Source organism: Dama dama, chromosome X (genome assembly GCF_033118175.1).
Source record: "Dama dama isolate Ldn47 chromosome X, ASM3311817v1, whole genome shotgun sequence".
NCBI classification, from domain to species: domain Eukaryota; kingdom Metazoa; phylum Chordata; class Mammalia; order Artiodactyla; family Cervidae; genus Dama; species Dama dama.
Window position 1 is genome coordinate 158709846 of NC_083714.1, and position 18381 is coordinate 158728226.

The 18381-nt window shown below is 50.1% G+C and overlaps 1 protein-coding gene across 5 annotated transcripts in view; it reads right to left on the reverse strand.

The window, feature by feature from the left end:
* Positions 1–18381, reverse strand: part of SHROOM2 (shroom family member 2) — a 138968-nt gene that overhangs the window by 74522 nt on the left and 46065 nt on the right. The window lies entirely within an intron of this gene.

Here is an 18381-nt window from a genome sequence, read left to right on the forward strand (position 1 = left end):
AGCCAAAAAAATAAATTTTTTAAAAAAAGTCCTGCACCTAGGACTTTTTCTGTAACAGCTTTCTTTCAATGTTTTCTTTATTTATTTCTGTAACAGCTTTATTTAGCTGTAAGTCAAATACACGCCAATCCACCCACGTACACACGAATGAATGAACTGTTAGTTGTACTCAAGAGTCGTCCAACCATCACCACCCACCCAGTTGAGAACAGGCTTCCTAAGCCCAGAAGAAAGCTTGTGCCTGTCAGCAGTCACTCTCCGGTCCTCCCGGGCTCCGGAAACCATGTATGTGTCCTGGATGTACCTACTGTGGACACCTGATATACACAGAGCCATACAACAGGTGGCCTTTTGCGTCTGGCTTCTTTTCACTCGTGATGTTTTTTCCAGGTGCATCCGTGTTGCACCCTGTGTCGGAACTCCATTCCTTTCTATGGCTGAGTGATACTCCATCCTATCGATCGACCACATTCAATTTATCTGTTCATCAGGGATGGATATATTTACTTTGTTTCTACTACTTGGTTATTCAGTCAGTTCAGTTCAGTAGCACAGTCTTGTCCGACTCTTTGCGACCCCATGGACTGCAGCACGCCAGGCCTCCCTGTCCATCACCTACTCCTGGAGTTTACTCAAACTCAAGTCCTTTGAGTCAGTGATGCCATCCAACCATCTCATCCTCTGTCGTCCCCTTCTCCTCCCGCCTTCATTCTTTCCCAGCATCAGGGTCTTTTCTAGTGAGTCAGCTCTTCGCATCAGGTGACCAAAGTATTGGAGTTTCTGCTTTAGTATCAGTCCATCTAATGAATATTCAGGACTGTCTCCTTTAGGATGGACTGGTTGGATCTCCTTGCAGTCCAAGGGACTCTCAAGAGTCTTCTCCAACACCACAGTTCAAAAGCATCAATTCTTCGGCGCTCAGCTTTCTTTAGAGTCCAACTCTCACATCCATACATTTGGCTGTCAGCGCCCCACGAACACTTGTATACACATGTTTGTGTGCGAATATGCGTCCTCATTTCCCTTGGGTTTACAAGTAGGAGTAGAATGTTGTGGTCATACGGAAACTAGCATAAACATTTTGAGGATCTGCTAGACTGCTTTTCTTTTTTAAAAAAATATATTTATTTATCTATTTTGCTGTGCTGGGTCTTAGTTGCAACACGTGCCATCTTCCGTCTTCACTGTGGCATGGGGTCTCAGCTGTGGCAAGACCACAGGTCTCAGCTGTTCCTGAGCATGGGATCGAACCTGTGTATGTAAAACACTCCCTAATCAGAGTTACACACAGTATGTACACAAGGGGACTGACCGACTCCTTAAAAGGATTTTACAGCTTTTATCCTCAGAATTTTCAATCTGTAAATCCTTAACCCAGCTTTTCTTAGATAGTAATAATCCAACTAAGCGTCGAGTAAGCCATCAATCAACCAACCTTCTTTCTCTACCAGTGGCCTGCAAGCTATATGCTCTGCTCACTCTCTCAGGCGTCTCCGGCTCTTTGCTACCCCATGGACTGCAGCCCACCAGGCTCCCCTGTCCCTGGGATTCTCCAGGCCGAATGCTGGAGTGGGTTGCCATGCCCCCCCCTCCAGGGGATCTTCCCAACCCAGGGATCGAACCGGGGTCTCCTGCACTGCAGGCAGATTCTTTACAGTCTGAGACACAGGGGAAGCCCAAGAACACTGGAGTGGGTAGCCCTTCCCTTCTCCAGAGGATCTTCCCAGCCCAGGAATCGAACCAGGGTCTCCTGCACTGCAGGCAGATTCTTTACCAGCTAAGCTACCAGGGAAGCCCTATGACTCATGAATCAAATCCAGCCAGCTAGGACTTCCCTGGTGGTCCAGTGGTTAAGACCCTGTGCTCCCAATGCAGGAGGCCCGGGTCCCATCCCTGGCCAGGGAAGATCCCACATGGTAGGTGGCGTGCCCTCCCCTCCCCTGCTGCAAAAAATCCAGCCAGCTGTCTTTTTTTTTTTTGGTTTGGGGTAAATAAAATTTTACTGGAATACAACCACACCCATTTGTTTATACACTGCTACAGGAGAGAATGGAATAGTTTGGGGCCCATAGAGCCAAAAATATTTACTACTTGGCTTGTTACTGAAAAAAAAAAAAAAAAAAAAAAAAAATGCTGCCAACCCCTATTCTACACTAAAAAGCCATTATTTTTACAAACTGCTAGGGAAACTAGTGAAAAAGATGACTGTTTATGTGCCTACCAGGGTACAGTTTTGAAAGTTCACTGTGCTCCCACTATATGCCAGGACTGATCTGAAAATCAGTTCCAAACCTCACCAGGCACTAAAGCAAGGAAACGTTCCTCCTCTGGAAGTTACAGAGCTGGAAATAAAGCCACTGACAGGCTCAAGGATGAAACCCCATGGTACTTGGACCCGTCTCTCCTCCTGGACCCGTGGGCAGCTCAACCCCTCCTAGGGTAACAGAGCCAATTATTTATTGCAAGTTGACACCACAAACAAAATGACCACTCCAAACAGAACTATGAAGCAATTCGTTCGGCTAACAACCGGTCTCCAAGTCTAGACGATTTTTAATCCCAAAGTAATGACAGATCCCAAAGTTAATAAGCTTCCACCCGGCCAAGATTACACACTCAGCCAGAAACAGCCAAGGTGAAGGATACGTGGTGGAGAGTTTAGGTTTTGACATGCCCCAGCTGGGGGTGCCCAAGGGCTGTGTCCAATCGGAGGACTGGTGGGCAGTTAGCTGGGGTGGGCGGGACGTGGGAGTCCCTGGGGAAAAAGATGGAGTGAATAGCAGGGGAAGGAACTTAAAAAGACTGGAGAGGCGGGGATGGAGTCTGCCCACACAGAAAACAGACCCATGAACAGCGGAGGACAGAACCCTTGGGCTGCCTGGCAGAAGAGGATGAAGGAGCAGGAGACAGAGGAGAAAGAAGGGGTGGGTGTCCCCAAAGAGACAACAAGCAGACACGTGCAGAGCTGGTGAATCTGAGCATCACGAGAAAGCCTTTAGGCGAAACCATGATGATGGAGGAACCTGCAGGGTCTTAGGACAGATTCTGAAGGTAGCCCTTCCTACAGGCAACTCATCACCTGGAACGACTCGGCCATGACCTGGTGAGCTTTTCCATCTCATCCCCGCAAACCCTTGCACGCGAGACTCTCTCAAAGCGCTGTCATTAACGTCTGGCTAAGGGACTTGCCTGGAGATCCAGTGGCTGAAGACTCTGAGCTCCCAAATGCAGGGCGCCCAGGGTTCGATCCCTTCTCAGGGAACTAGATCCCACGTGCCACAACTAAAGATTCTGAACGCTGCAATGAAGATGGAAGACCTTCAGCGAAGATCTAGTTCGGCCAAATAAATAAAAAATTTTTTGAACAAAGGTCTGGCTTCACCCCGAATCACATCGTGTTGCTTCCCTTCATCTGCAAAGACTTCCCAGCTCCTGCTCCAGCCACAAAGACCGCATTCCAAGGCAGCCTCACCCAAACCACACTCCACCTACACTCCCAGCAAAAAAACGGCTTCAGGTTTGGGAGACAGAGTAGCCGGGAATCTCTGCCCGCCTCGGCTTCCTCCCCAAGACAAAGCGTTTGTCCGACATTTTCCGCGCTAAGAGAGTTGCAAACGAGGCAGCTTTGAAGACCTCGGGTCTGTACTCTTGACCCCATCAAGCTTCCCCCGTGAGGAAGACTTCATTAGGCTTGAACCTGGGGAAGTGCAGACCTGAAGCTGGCCCTAGGGTTCCAGGAATACGGCTCTGCCCGTCAGCTGTGTACAGTCTATCATGCGTTACCCATGATGAGTCATGCCTCGAACGCATCGTGCATTGCATTCACGCATGCTCCTTTTATCGCCGTCCTCTGTTTAACAGTCAAGAGAGCTCTGGGCACTGCCAGTCGCAGAGGGCACCATCTGCAGAAGCCACAAACGGGGCAGTCCTGCTCTACAACCACTGGACAAAGTTCTCAGTGTCCTTCCTTTGCTCAGGGGGAAAAAAAAAAACAAAAAAAACTCCCTTTACAAAAGGGCAGGCAGGCAAGGACAAAGGAATCCACACCCACCCACGATGCCTGTCCATGTACCCCGGTCAGAAGGAAAGCCCCAGGCACACTCGCCAGGCCGAATATTCCGGTTTGGATTATTCACTGGAATTCTGTTTGCCAAGCGAGTTTTTAGGGCTTCGAAGTGTTCAAAAATGAGCAGACTCCCTTGCTGTCCTGACGGAAACGTTGATTCTGGAAACAGCAAGAGGGAGGGAAGGGGAAAAAAAACAACAAAAAAAACAGTCCATGGAAGTCTTTTTGGAAGCAAGCTTTCGTATTTCAACCAAAGGATGTTGTTACGGATGATCAAAGATGACACCCACCAAGGGCGGGGGGGGACCCTGATTCTCGTGGGAGCCGGGACTCACTCGGGAAGGAACTGAGTCAGGGAAGTGGGGGTGAGAGGGGCAGGGCTCGGGGCTGGAGATGAAAGACCTTCAGCCCCGGACAGCAACTTGAAAGGGCCAGCAGACATGGGGGTGGACATTCCACGGGAGGGGGGTGAGGACCCGGGGCCATCTGAAGAATGTCAGCCTGGCGGGCGAGCATGGTGCCCTGGCAAGGGGAGCCTTTGAAGATAAGGCTGGAAAGAGGAAGATGAGGAATTTGACCTTGAGTTTCCAAAGCCGGAAGGATACCCTGGAGGCAGCGGTGGGGCCGGGTGGGGGTGGGGTCCCAGAAGGCCGGGCACAGAAGAAGGGAGGTGACCCTATATCATACGAGCAAATGCGTCTAGCAGCTTCATCCTCTAGGTAGACAGGAAAAAGCATCTCTCCCGCCCAGAACACATCACAGATCAGCAGCCGCACGTGCTCAAACCAAGACAGGGCAGGAAACACAAACGTCAGCAAGGGCTCCGGCAGCTGGGAAGGCAGGTCGAGGGACGTACTCATTGATGGACGTCAAGGGCCACTGCAGGAAAGGGGTGTGCAGTAGAGCTCAGATATGGAGCTTTGACGGTCGGGGAAAATCGCAACCACCGGAGATCAGAACGGAAGGGGAAGGAACGTTTAGGTCCGGCATCGGATTTCAAAGGCTGTGACTCACACCGGTGACTTATCAGTTATGACTAGAAAGCCATCCAGGGGAGAGCCAGGACAATCACTGATTGTCACCTCTCTGGTCACCCTCCCGATTTCCCTTGTCTCCCAAGAGAGACCTGAGTCATCCAGGAAGAAGATCCAATTGCGAAGCAACTGGAGAGCACATCTTTGGTAACAGAGAAGCCTGTGGGAAAAAATAAATAAATAAATAAAAAACCTCCACTGAAATGTATCCAGACTTGCACATACTTTCATCACTGGTCTCTGTCTCCTTGGACAATCCCGGGGAGCATCTTATCAGCCATCTGCGGAATTCAAGCTTCCCAGGAACTCTCAGTTCAGTTCCGATTCTCTGCACTCCCGTGGACTACAATACACCAGGCTTCCCTGTCCATCACCGGCTCCCGGAGCTTGTTCAAACTAATGTCCACTGAGTGGGTGATGCCATCCAACCAGCTCACCCTCTGTCATCGCCTTCTCCTCCTGCCCTCAATCTTTCCCAGCATCAGGGTCTTTTCCAATGAGTCAGTTCTTTGCATCAGGTGGCCAAAGGATTGGAGCTTCAGATTCAGCATCAGTCCTTCCAATGAATATTCAGGACTGATTTCCTTCAGGATGGACTGGTTGGATTTCCCTGCAGTCCAAGGGACTCTCAAGCATCTTCTCCAACGGCACAGTTCAAAAGCATCAATCCTTCGGCGCTCAGCTTTCTTTATGGTCCAACTCTCACATCCATACATGACTACTGGAAAAACCATAGCTTTGACTAGACGGGCCTCTGTTGGCAAAGTAACTGACTTTGTTGGCAAAGGAGTTGAATGGAGAATCCCACGGACAGAAGAGCCTAGCAGGCTATGGTCACACAGAGCTGGACACAACTGAAGTGGCTTAGCACAGCATACATGTCCTGGGCGTCAGCTGACTATTTCATGGGGGGGTGGGGGTGGGGGAATTTTTTTAACCCAGCACCACAAAACATACTCAATGGCAATTTTGTGTCACAACTGTGCACAAAATATGTCTTGAACATTTAAAATGAGCTCGACTCCCAGGTGTTTTAGTAGAATCACTTCCCAAAGAAAAGCACTCCTTTATCTTGGCTCTTTCTTGTCATGACAAGGCAAGAAAGTGTCTCATCATGACACTCAAGTTTCCCATAATGTGCCATGAACATGCCACGAAAAACTGCAAATCAAGCATGCAGTGCTTATGATATTAAACTGTGAGTTAATGGGACATATATGATGGCACAGTCTATCAATATTAGGTATCCTCTTAAGGAAAAGTAGCTTCCGCATTTTAGGCTAGGAAAGTCACTGGAATATCTGTTTAGAAACGAAACTATGTGGTCTTTCAGATGTTCAGGACATACATTAAGAAGGGTGTACACTGTTTACAATAGTCATGTAGCAACCTAGACGTCCATCAGCAGACGAATGGATAAGAAAGCTGTGGTACATATACACAATGGAATATTATTACTCAGCTACTAAAAAGAATGCATTTGAATCAGTTCTAATGAGGTGGATGAAACTGGAGCTTATTAGGCAGAGTGGAGTAAGTCAGAGAGAAAAACACCAATACAGTATATTAACACATATATATGGAATTTAGAAAGATGATAATGATGACCCTATATGTGAGACAGCAAAAGAGACACAGAAGTAAAGAACAGACTTTTGGACTCTGTGGGAGAAGGCGAGGGTGGGATGATCTGAGAGAATAGCACTGAAACATGTATATTATCATATGTGAAATAGATCGCCAGTCCAGGTTTGATGCATGAGACAGGGTGCTTGGGGCTGGTGCACTGGGATGACCCAGAGGGATGGGATGGGGAGGGAGGTGGAAGGGGGATTCACAATGGGGGACACATGTACACACATGGCTGATTCATGTCAATGTATGGCAAAAACCACTATAATATTGTAAAGTAATCAGCCTCCAATTAAAATATATAAATTAATTAAAAAAGGGTGTACAAACTGAACTGTGTACAAATCCTCAAAACGACCAATAAAACTTCAATTAGAGGGGAAAATTACTTTCCTCGTGCTTGACAAAATGTTATCTCGAAAAACAAGGAAAGTGGTAACCACATCCACACACACACACAAGTCTAAGAAGAAACCCCAAAACCCACCTCATACATTTCAGATTCAGATGAGCAAGTCTATATTTAGTCCCGCACATAAGAACATAAGGGTGTGCTGTGAAGATTCTAACACACTCCTTCCACTCATCACCAAGGTGAGGGTGCCCACACGGGGTCCCAAGACCAAAAAGGCAGACGTGGCCCAGACAGGTGGACAGAGCCAGGCTGATGGATAGAGCAGGCCAAGGAGAAGTCAGAAAGACCTGGGGGCAGCAGAGGCTGCAGTAGCAACCAGAAATCCAGAGAGAAACAGGAAAGAATGTGACTGCTTCAAGGAGACCTTTTAAGAAACAGAGGTTTTTTTTTTTTTTTTTGGGGGGGGGGGGGGATCTTCCCTGGTGGTCTAGTAGATAGGAATTGCTTGCCAATGCTGGGAAGACGGGTTCAATCCCTGGTCTGGGAAAATCCTACACGCTGCAGAGTAACTAGTCCCATGGGCCACAACTATTGAGCCTGTGGTCTAGAGTCTGGGAGCTGCATCCCCTGAGCCCATGTGTTGAAACCATGGAAGCCGTAGTGCCCTAGAACCCATGCTCTGCAACAAGAGAAGCCACCACAATGAGAGGCCTGTGCACCACAACTAGAAAGTAACAATCTTAGTCACTCAGTCGTGTCCGACTCTTTGCGACCCCATGGATTATAGCCCGCCAGGGTTCTCTGTTCATGGGATTCTCCAGGAAAGAATACTGGAGTGGGTTGCCATGCCCTTCTCCAGGGGATCTGCCCCACCCAGGGATCAAACCCAGGTCTCCCGTATTGCAGGCAGACAGAATGTTTAGCCTCTGAGCTAACAGGGAAGCCCACCGCCACTACTGGGTGGCCCTTACTCGCCACGACTAGAGAAAGCCCTTGTGCAACAAGGAAGACCCAGCACAGCCAAAAACAAATATATTATTTGTTGTTCAGTCACTCAGTCCTGTCCGACTCTTTGTGACCCCGTGAACTGCAGCATGCCAGGCTTACCTGTCCTTCACAAACTCCCAGAGTTTACTCAAATTCATGTCCATTAAGTCAGTGATGCCATCCAACCATCTCATCCTCTGTCGTCTCCTCTTCCTGCCCTCAATCTTTCCCAGCATCAGGGTCTTTTCTAATGAGGCGGCTCTTCCTGTCAGCTGGCCAAAGGATTGGAGCTTCAGCTTCAGCATCAGTCCTTCCAATGAATATTCAGGACTGATTTCCTTTAGGATGGACTGGTTGGATCTCCTTGCAGTCCGAGGGACTCTTAAGAGTCTTCTTCAATAGCACAGTTCAAAAGCATCAAACACAGAAATAAAACAGTGCAACTTTAAAAAAAGGAATGCAAAGGGAAGGAAATTTGCATCAGGGGGTCAGCAGTGGCAATTCAGAACCCAAGCCAGACTTGACAGAGAACCCCGACAGGAGTGTTCAACTCTGAGCCCAGAGCCCACGGCCTCCCCAGGGAAAGATGAAGCCCAAAGTATGTGCCCGCTCTCCAGGAGGGGTGAACATCCAGGGCCTCAGGGCTCTGCGGAGTCCTCACCCTCAGGGACAGCGCAGCAGTCCGGAGAACACAGGCCAACCCGTGGAGGGGACACTGTCTGCAGGGCAACACACAGGGGACATTTTCTGAACACCCCCGCCTGGCGAGGGGAAGTCACAATCTAGGAGAAAGGTGTGCAGAGGACACCCATTCCAGTGCCACACCAGTTAGCAATGCAGTGCGTCTTAAGTGCAAACCACCAGTCACCAGCTGAGAGGTGATACTGGGGCTGGACACATGGACCTTTGAGGGTGGGGCAGGCTGTGCCTCTGGAAGTGTCGTCAGCAGGGGGCACCGGAGGGACACTGGTTGACAGGGCTTCCCTTCAGAAGTCAGCCCTGCTCCCAAGGGCAAGGCAGTGTCTTGACTCTTTTCAAACCAATGGACTGCAGCATGCCAGGCTTCCCTGTCCATCACCAACTCCCAGAGATTGCTCAAACTCATGTCCACCACATCAGTGATGCCATCCAACTATCTTCATCCTCTTCATCCTCTTCTCCTCCCGCCTTCCATCTTTCCGAGCATCAGGGTCTTTTCCAAAGAGACAGTTCTTCTCATCAAGCGGCCAGAGTATTGGAGTCTCAGCTTCAGCATCAGGCCTTCCAATGCATATTCAGGACTAATGTCCTTTAGGATGGACTGGTTGGCTCTCCTTGCAGTTCTGTTGCTCAGTCGTGTCTTGCCTCTTTTTAAACCAATGGACTGCAGCAGGCCAGGCCTCCTTGTCCATCGCCAGCTCCCGTAACTTGCTCAAACTCGCGTCCGCCGCGTCGGTGAAGCCATCCAACCATCTTCATCCTCTGCTGTCCCCTCCCCATTCCGCCTTCAATCTTTCCCAGCATCAGAGAGTTCACGGGCCACAAGCCTGGAGGTGGTGTTCCTTCCAGCTGCCGTACTCTTCAGAGCTCACTTTACCCCAAGGAGTGCCTAGTTAAACATTCTTCACTAAGTTGATAATAAGGAATCGTCTGCTGACAGTAATTCTTTACACCCAGGGTGGCAAACTTCTGCACTGAGAGAGCCATACGGTATTTTAAGCTTGGGGACCAGGGGTAGGGGGGTGGGGGGTGGGGTGGTAATCTTTTGGTCTCCATGGCAACCGCGCAACCCCGCCCAACAGACAAGCCGGAAGGGGTGTGTTGGTATGTGGCCAGTGCCCGGAAGCCTGCTTTCTATTAAGCAGCCCCTGTTCCAATTACTGCTTGCCTTCTGCCTCCCCAACCAGACCCTGACGAAGAGACAATTCCATGTGACAAGCACAGTGATGGAGGCATGCATGGGCCCCAGCATCACAGAGTGGGAAGCAGTCAGACCACAGGATTCGAGGAGGGGCTGATGATCAGGGATGCTCTCACAGAGCTGAGGGCGAAGGCGCTAGGACTTCCGACTGAGCCCTACCACTTCACTGCACAGCTGGAGAACTGAAAGCGTTCGTGGCTCAGTCATGTCCAACTCTTTGCAACTGCGTGGACCGTAGCCCGCCAGGCTCCTCTGTCCATGGGGATTCTCCAGGCAAGAGTACTGCAGTGGGTTGCCATGCCTTCCTCCCCCAGGGGATGTTCCCGACTCAGGGATAGAACCCAGGTCTCCAGTATTGCAGGCAGATTCTTCACCATCTGAGCCCAGCAGGGAAGCCCGACTGGAGAGAACGGGAGAATGAAGCCCACTTTGTTGTTCTCGGTTTGTTTTCCACTCAAAACAATTCTGACAAGAGTTGGGGGGCCGGGGGCCTGACAACCCAGGACCATGAGAAGAATAAAAGGGAGACAATTACGAAAATATGTTGCAAATTCAGAGTGTTATGCAAGTATTATTTACAAAACACGTTATTTAGAATTTGCTGGCATTCCAATCAGGACTGCAACCCAGGGGAGGCTCCTGGACTCGCAAGTTCAGTGACAAACGGTCCCCACTCCTAATGTTAATAACACGAGGAAATGAGACACTTAAGTGGCAAAGGGAGATTGAGATTGCTCCGTTTACAGACACCCCAAAGTTATTTGGGTAGACTGGTTTCTAAGTCCTTGCATACCACACTGTTTGGGGGGAAAGTAAACCCCAAAGTTCAGTTATCCTAGAAGCTCTTAAGGTTTATTCTCAACCTACAGTTTCTTTTACCCGTGATGAGCTACCATATAGCCTTACAGAAAACTTCTAAATTGCAACACGTTGCCATTCACAAATGGTGGGGTGTCTTACAAAAGTTTCACCTAAATGGATTATGTGGAAATTAGCCCACATATCCCCCATTTGAAACACACATACGCGCACACACACACACAAATGCAATTTAAATTCTCAGGCTAAGACACCAATACCTCTCTAAAAAAATGTCATCATTTTTATGTGTATGCTCATGGCTGATTCAGGCTTTCCAGGTGGCTCTAGTGATAAAGAACCTGCCTGCCAATGCAGGAGACATAATGCAGGGTCTCGAACCCCACAGGTTCGATCCCTGGGTGGGGAAGATGCCCTGGAGGAGGGCAGGGCAACCCACTCCAGTATTCCTGCCCGGAGAATCCCATGGACATAGGAGCCTGGCGGGCTACAGTCCATGGGGTCGCAGAGTCAGACACGACTGAGGTGACTTAGCACACACACCTGGCTGACTCGGGTTGTTGTGTGGCAGAAAGTAACACAACACTGTGGTACAGTTATCCACTAATTAAAAGGAAAAGATGTTGTGGTTTAAAGACTGTGGATTTTGCAATCGAGCAAAGGGGAAGAAAAGCAAACATGCCTTCTCCACAGTTGGCTCTCCGATATATGTGCTGTATGCACAGGTCAAGTGTTCCTAACTTAGGCATAGCTCTGGGTCCTCTTGGTTAGAATGGGGACTACGTTTTCTAGAAACACTATTTCCATACGGTTCATTACATCGGGTGCAAAGGAAACAGAACATGGATGTGCTAGCTCAACACTGGGATACCTCACCACATTTCTCCCCCAGGTACCAGTAATGTCCAGGGCTGGATATTCCTCTGTGGCAGGGTTGTCCCTTATCTGGAGGATGTCTACGATCGCCATTCCTAGTCTCTGCCCACTGGATGTCAGCGGCATCCCCTCCCCGCCCCATAACAACTGGAATGTCCCCAGATACTGCGCAGTATATACCCTGAGGAATAAATGCAATCATTCCCAACTGGGAACCTCCGCTCTAGAGAAAGGATAAAGTGCCTGCCACACTCATGACAACCCTCGGTGGAACACACAAACAGGAAACAAGACTGCTCTGAAACGCCCTTTCAACCTCCTGCCCTGGGAAGACGCATCCACCACGGCAGGACGCCAGCAGCCTCCTGCCTCCCACAGAATGTCTTTCGAGGACTTCCCTGGCGGTCCAGCGGTGAAGACCCTGTGCTTCCGATGCAGAAGGCGCGGGTTCGATCCCCGGTCAGGGAACGGGACCCCACAAGTGATGCCACTGCCGTGCAACGTGGCCTCCAAAATTAAAGATCTCCCACCAGCAACGGGAGAGAGGCTGACCGATCAGGCCGAGTGGAGGCCCTGTGTTCAGTCCACTCCCACCATTGACCAGGCAAAACTAACCACTGTCGCCTCGCTCTGGACAACGTGCGTGCATGCTAAGTCACTGAGCTGTGTCCAATTCTGCGCCCTCCCCCCCTGCCCCTCATGGACCGTAGCCCGCCAGGCTCCTCTGTCCAGGGATTCTCCAGGCAAGAACACTGGAGTGGGCTGCCATTTCCTTTTCCAGAGGGGGGTCTTCCAGATTGAAACCCTGTCTTCTCCATTGGCAGGTGAATTCTTTACCACTGAGCCACCTGGCAAGCCTCTGCACATTATGAGCTTTTGCCTGAACATCACAGGCCGGCGACAAAGAAGCATCTGTCCTTTTCCCCCTGGAGAAATGGTCCTTTCTTGCTTCCCGGCTGTGTTGGGCTGGGGTCCCCTCTACTCACACCTGCACCCCGTGTCTGGCTCACTTCCACTAACCCTCCTGGACCCCACGTCCACTCTGGAACCAACGGCCGCCTCCCAGCCTCCCAAATACCCTCCTACATTACCACTCGGGGCTCCAAACTCTCTGCTTCCCCTCCTCCACCACCCCCATTTTTATTTATTTTTGGCCACAGGTGGCATCCAGGACATTAGTTCCCAGACCAGCCTTCGAACTAATGCTTCCTGCAGCGGAAGCTCAGAGTCCAAACCAGGGGACCGCCACGCCAAGTACCCTGGACCCTGTTGACAGCTCTCTGCTTAAGCTACAAGCCCCAGTCCAAGACTCTCGTCTTCTGGAGGCCAATCTCCAATGGTTATCTCTGTTTAACTTCCCCTCCGATACCAAAGTCTGTCTCACAACACGATAGGCAACGCTTCTGGCAAGGGCGAACCGAGAGGAAGAGGGGAGGAAAAGACGTCAGCGGGGGACAGCAGAGTCCCTCGTCCAAAGCCCGCTTTCATCCTATACCACGGGAGGAACACAGCACGGCCCGGGCCCCCTTTCTGGGTTGGTTTCACGTCTTATCAAGTCGGGGCGAACGCAAGCAGGCTCCCCAGCCGTCTGGGAACACAGTCCTGCCCTCGATTCCAACCCTGTTCTCAGACACCTGGAGCAAACGCGCAGTGGGGACGTTCAAGCACCCGAACGGCTGGAACCACTTAATCATGCAGTTTTCAAAGCGGAAACGCAGCCTTCAGGAGCCGATAGGCCATCGAGAGGCAGGAAGAGGAACTGCTGGACACAAGAACAAAAGTGCCCCCGGCCTGGGGGACGGGCGGCTGTTTTGTCTGCAATGGACGGACGGACGGGCCCCAGTCTCGGGGCCACTTCAAAGAAGCGGGGGTGCTTGTTCAGATAAGGCTGCCGCTGGGCGGCACAACAGAGGTGACTGGTCAGGGGCGGGATCCAGCAGAGGAGGCCACCTCGCCTTCCCTAGGGGTGAAGTCAGAGCTCCCTGCAGGCTTTCATCTTTTTATCAGGTAAACACATGGGTGATCTCACCCATCACGAGGGCTGTGCTTCTGGAAAAAGTCCTTTCCACGGGTGTTGTCCCAGGCAAAATGCTCGGGGTGTCCTGAAACCCAACTGCGCTGCCCTGGGGCAGTTCCCTGGTGGTCCAGGGGTGAAGACTCCCATGCATGCAGTGCAGAGAAGGGTGCATGGGTTTCATCCCTGGTCGGGGAACTAAGACCCCACATGATGAGGCCAAAAAGAAAAAAAAAGAAAAAAGAGACCCACCTCCCCCACCCCAGTGTGATGATCTAAGGAGCTGGGGGTCATTGGGAGGAGACTGGGCCATAGGGTGGAAAGTGAAAGTCGCTCAGTCGTGCCTGACTCTTTGTGACCCCATGGGCTATACAGTCCGTGTTATTCTCCAGGCCAGAATACTGGAGTGGGTAGCCTTTCCCTTCTCCAGGGGAATCTTCCCAACCCAGGGATCGAACCCAGGTGTCCTGCATTGCAGGCGAATTCTTGACTACCTGAGCTATCAGGGAAGCCCAAAAGTAGGGCTGTTTGATTGCTTTAAGTAACTGAACATTACTTTGATTGCTTTCTACAGGGGATCTTCCCAACCCAGGAAATCGAACCTGGGTCTCCTGCACTGCAGGCAGATTCTTTACCAACTGAGTCACAAGGGAAGCCCATGAGGGTGGAACCTTCAGAGACAACATCAGGGCTGTTATACTGCACCAAACATTCCCAAGACCTTCCTGACGCCTTCCACCATGTAAGGCCACTAGAAGAGACCACCTATGAACCAGGTCCTCAGCACACACTGAATCTGCCAGCAACCACATGAACTTCCAGACTCCAGACCGTGAAAATTAAAATGTTTGTTCTTTATAGGTTTGTTTTTTTTTTCCCCAATCACAGCCTAAATGTTATCACCGACTCAACGGACATGAGTTTGAGCAAACTGCGGGAGATGGTGATGGACAGGGGAGCCTGGCGAGCTGCAGTCTGTGGGGTCGCAAAGAGTCAGACACAGCTGAGCAGCTGAACAACAACAAATTGGACAAAGACAGATGTCAAAGGTGCAGCTCACAGGGCCTAGCTAAGCACTGTGGGGAACACAGAAATTTCAGGATTTGTACATGCCAGTGCTCAGAGCGTAGGGAAGGGTCTGGGGTACAAAGACACCAGTTCTCCAGAGGGGCCCTGGGGACAGGGCAGGGTGCCCCTCACTGAAGGCCCAGTGCTATCCGTGCCTGGCCTCTGGTTCAGTTCAGTTGCTCAACTGTGTCCGGCTCTTTGCGACCCCATGGACTGCAGCACACCAGGCCTCCCTGTCCATCACCAAATCCCAGAGCTTGCTCAAACTCACTTCCATCCAGTCGGTGATGCCATCCAACCATCTCATCTTCTGTCGTCCCCTTCTCCTCCCGCCTTCAATCTTTCCCAGCATCAGGGTCTTTTCCAATGAGTCAGTTCTTCGCATCAGGTGGCCAAAGGATTGGAGTTTCAGCTTCAGCATCAGTCCTTCCAATGAATATTTAGGACTGATTTCCTTTAGGATGGACAGGTTTGATCTCCTTGCTGTCCAAGGGACTCTCCAGAGTCTTCTCCAACATCACAGCTCAAAAACATCAGTTCTTCGGCACTCAGCTTTCTTTATGGTCCAACTCTCACATCCACAGGTGACTACTGGAAAAACCACAGCTTTGACTACACATGCCCAGGGTGGGCAGATCCTCTAGTGGTTGTTACTGTTCTTGAAGAGGCTGGACATCTGGATTTTTATGGGGAGTATCCCCGTGTCCTCAAATTGTTGCCATACTTTAGATTTCAAGACTTGGTGAGGGACTTCCCTGGAGGTTCAGTCGTTAAGAAAACACCTTGCAAAGCAGGGCATGTGGGTTTGATCCCTGGCCTGGGAACTAAGACCCCACACGCCACAGAGCAAGCAAACAGGCACAGGGCAACTACTGAGCCTGTGGGACACAACCAGAGAATCCAGGCATCACAACAGAAAACCCCACATGCCACAACTAAGACCCAATGCAGCCAAATGAGTGAGTGTCTGTGTGTTAGTCACTCAGTTGTGTCCAGCTCTTTGTGACCCCATGGACTGGAGCCCACCAGGCTCCTCTGTCCACAAGGGATTCTCCAGGCAAGAAAACTGGAGCGGGTAGCCATTCCCTTCTCCAGGGGAATCTTCCAGACCCAGGGATCGAACCCGGGTCTCTTGCATTTCAGGCAGATTCTTTAGCATCTCCGGGGCTGGCTCCCCGGAGACACTAGGGAAACCCTGATGCAGCCAAATAAATATATAAATGTTACAAAAAAAAACAAAAAAACACCTTGGTGAGACTCTTCCCCCACCCCGCAGAAAACAGCTGCAGGGGAAAGTCACATAAGGAAAGTCCTCAATGGGCAGCCTGTGGCTTGGGTTGTTCCCATCATGTGCGCCTCCTTTCTGCAGGTAGAACCCCCGGGGCAGTGAAGTGCCCTGCACACCAAGGCGACCTCCTCAGCACCCACCCTCCAGTTCCCCTCTGTCCCTCCCTACACTTGGCCTGACTGACCTGCAGGGACCTGCTCCTGCTCAGATTCCCTGGAATTCTGTTGTTGTTTTTTTTGGGGGGGGGGACAGGGGGGCACCCTCTGTCACTGCCAGGATCAGGCCGTCTGCGATGGGTAACTGCCCTGCCGTGCCCCAGCCACCGTCCATGTGGACACGGACGGACATGGTCTCCACCCGGCCAGAGTGGGTGGGGCCGGGGCCGGGCCGGTCCTAACCGGAGACGGGAGCTGGCGGAAGCGGACGTCAGCTGGACGCCTCTGGGGAAAGCCTTTGTCTCTGCATCAAAGGGGCAGAAACATCTGGTCCCACCCTTTCTTGCAGCCCCGAACAAAGATGTGTGCTGTGGATGCGGCAGCTGGCGTGCAGCCGTGTGGCTGCAGAGACCCCGAGGGTCGAGGGACCCTTAGAAAACGGCGTACTTCAGAACGAGCCCGAACTCTTTACAAAGCCAAATCATTTCTCCTTTTAATGCTTATAATATAAAAAATTTCTTAAAAAAAAAATCCCAACATGGAAAGATATTTTAAAACAATAAAACTTCGTTGAGTTTTCTAATTCAAAAAGTATTAACAGGGTATCATTTATTTTCATGTCTGAGAAACAGGCTACAAAAGCCTATAATATCTTTCTATGCTCACGTTTTTATTTACAACCAAGACATACTGTGGCTTCCCTGGTGGCTCAGATGGTAAAGGATAGGCCTGCAACGTGGGAGACCTGGGTTGGCTCCCCGGGCCGGGAAGATTCCCCTTGGAGAACAGAATGGCAACCGGCTCCAGTATTCTTGCCTGGAGAATCCTCATGGACAGAGGAGCCTGGAGGGCTACAGTCCATGAGGTCACACAGAGTCAGACAGGAGTGAGCAACACTTGCACTTCTTTCAAGACATACTGCATGTACTCTAGAAATCTACCAGCTCCAAGTCATTACATTTTTCCTCATCTAATCCCCATGCTGCTGAGAGAGGAGTATAATGCATTTGAAAAATACATCATGGGAGGGGAGGGGGGCATCCATGGAGGTCCAGTGGCTAAGACTCTATGCTCCTAATGGAGGGGGCACAGGTTCAATCCCCAGTCAGGGAATTAGACCCTGCATGCTGCAACTCAGATCAAAGAATCTGCATGCAATAGCTAAGACTCAGCACAGCCAAATTAATAAATACATATTCTAAAACATATATATATATTAGATACATGTATATGGAGCAGAGGAGTAAGGACCTCCCAGGTGGTAAAGAATCCGACTGCCAATGAAGGAGACGTAAGAGATACGGGTTCGATCCCTGGGTTGGCAAGATCCCCTGGAGGAGGGCATGGCAACCCACTGCAGTATTCTTGCCTGGAGAGTCCCTATGGACAGAGGAGCCTGGAGGGCTACAGTCCATGGGGTCACACGGACTCGGACACGACTGAAGCTACTTAGCAGGCACACAGGGGAGTAAGGACTGATACTTATAAAATCTAGATAGTCTAAATCAATGAGACCACATGAATGGAGATTTTTCACCAAACACACTCCACATCTCCACAGTAATTTTATTTCTCCACACTGAATAAAACTTTAGAATCAAAGCAAAATTGTTAAATTATTATGCATCTAACTTGCAACCTTCCTCTGTCATCTAAAAATAGAAACAGAAAACTTTCTAACTACTCCACAGCACCCTGATATTCAAAGCAACATTGTACACAATTAGCCAAGACATGGAAACAGCCTAAAGGTCCATCAACAGAGGGGTGGATAAAGATGTGGTCCATATATACAGTGGAATACTCCTCAGCCATAAAAAAAAAATGAAATGATGCCATTTACAGCAACATAAACGATCTAGAGATTATCACATTAAGTCAAACATCGTATGATACCACTCAACATGTGCGATCTAAAATATGGCACAAATGAACTCATCTACAAAACAGAAGCCAACCCAAAGGCACAGAGAACTGACTGGTTGTCAAGCAGGTGAAGAGGTAGGGTAGGGGTGGATTGGAAGTCTGGGGTTAGCAGATGTAAATTATTATATATAGGATGGATTAACAACAAGGTCCTACTGCAGAGAATGGCAAACTATATTCAATGTCCTCTGATAAAGCGTAATGGAAAAGAACATGGAAAACAATGTATTTACATATGTATAACTGATTCACTTTGCTGTA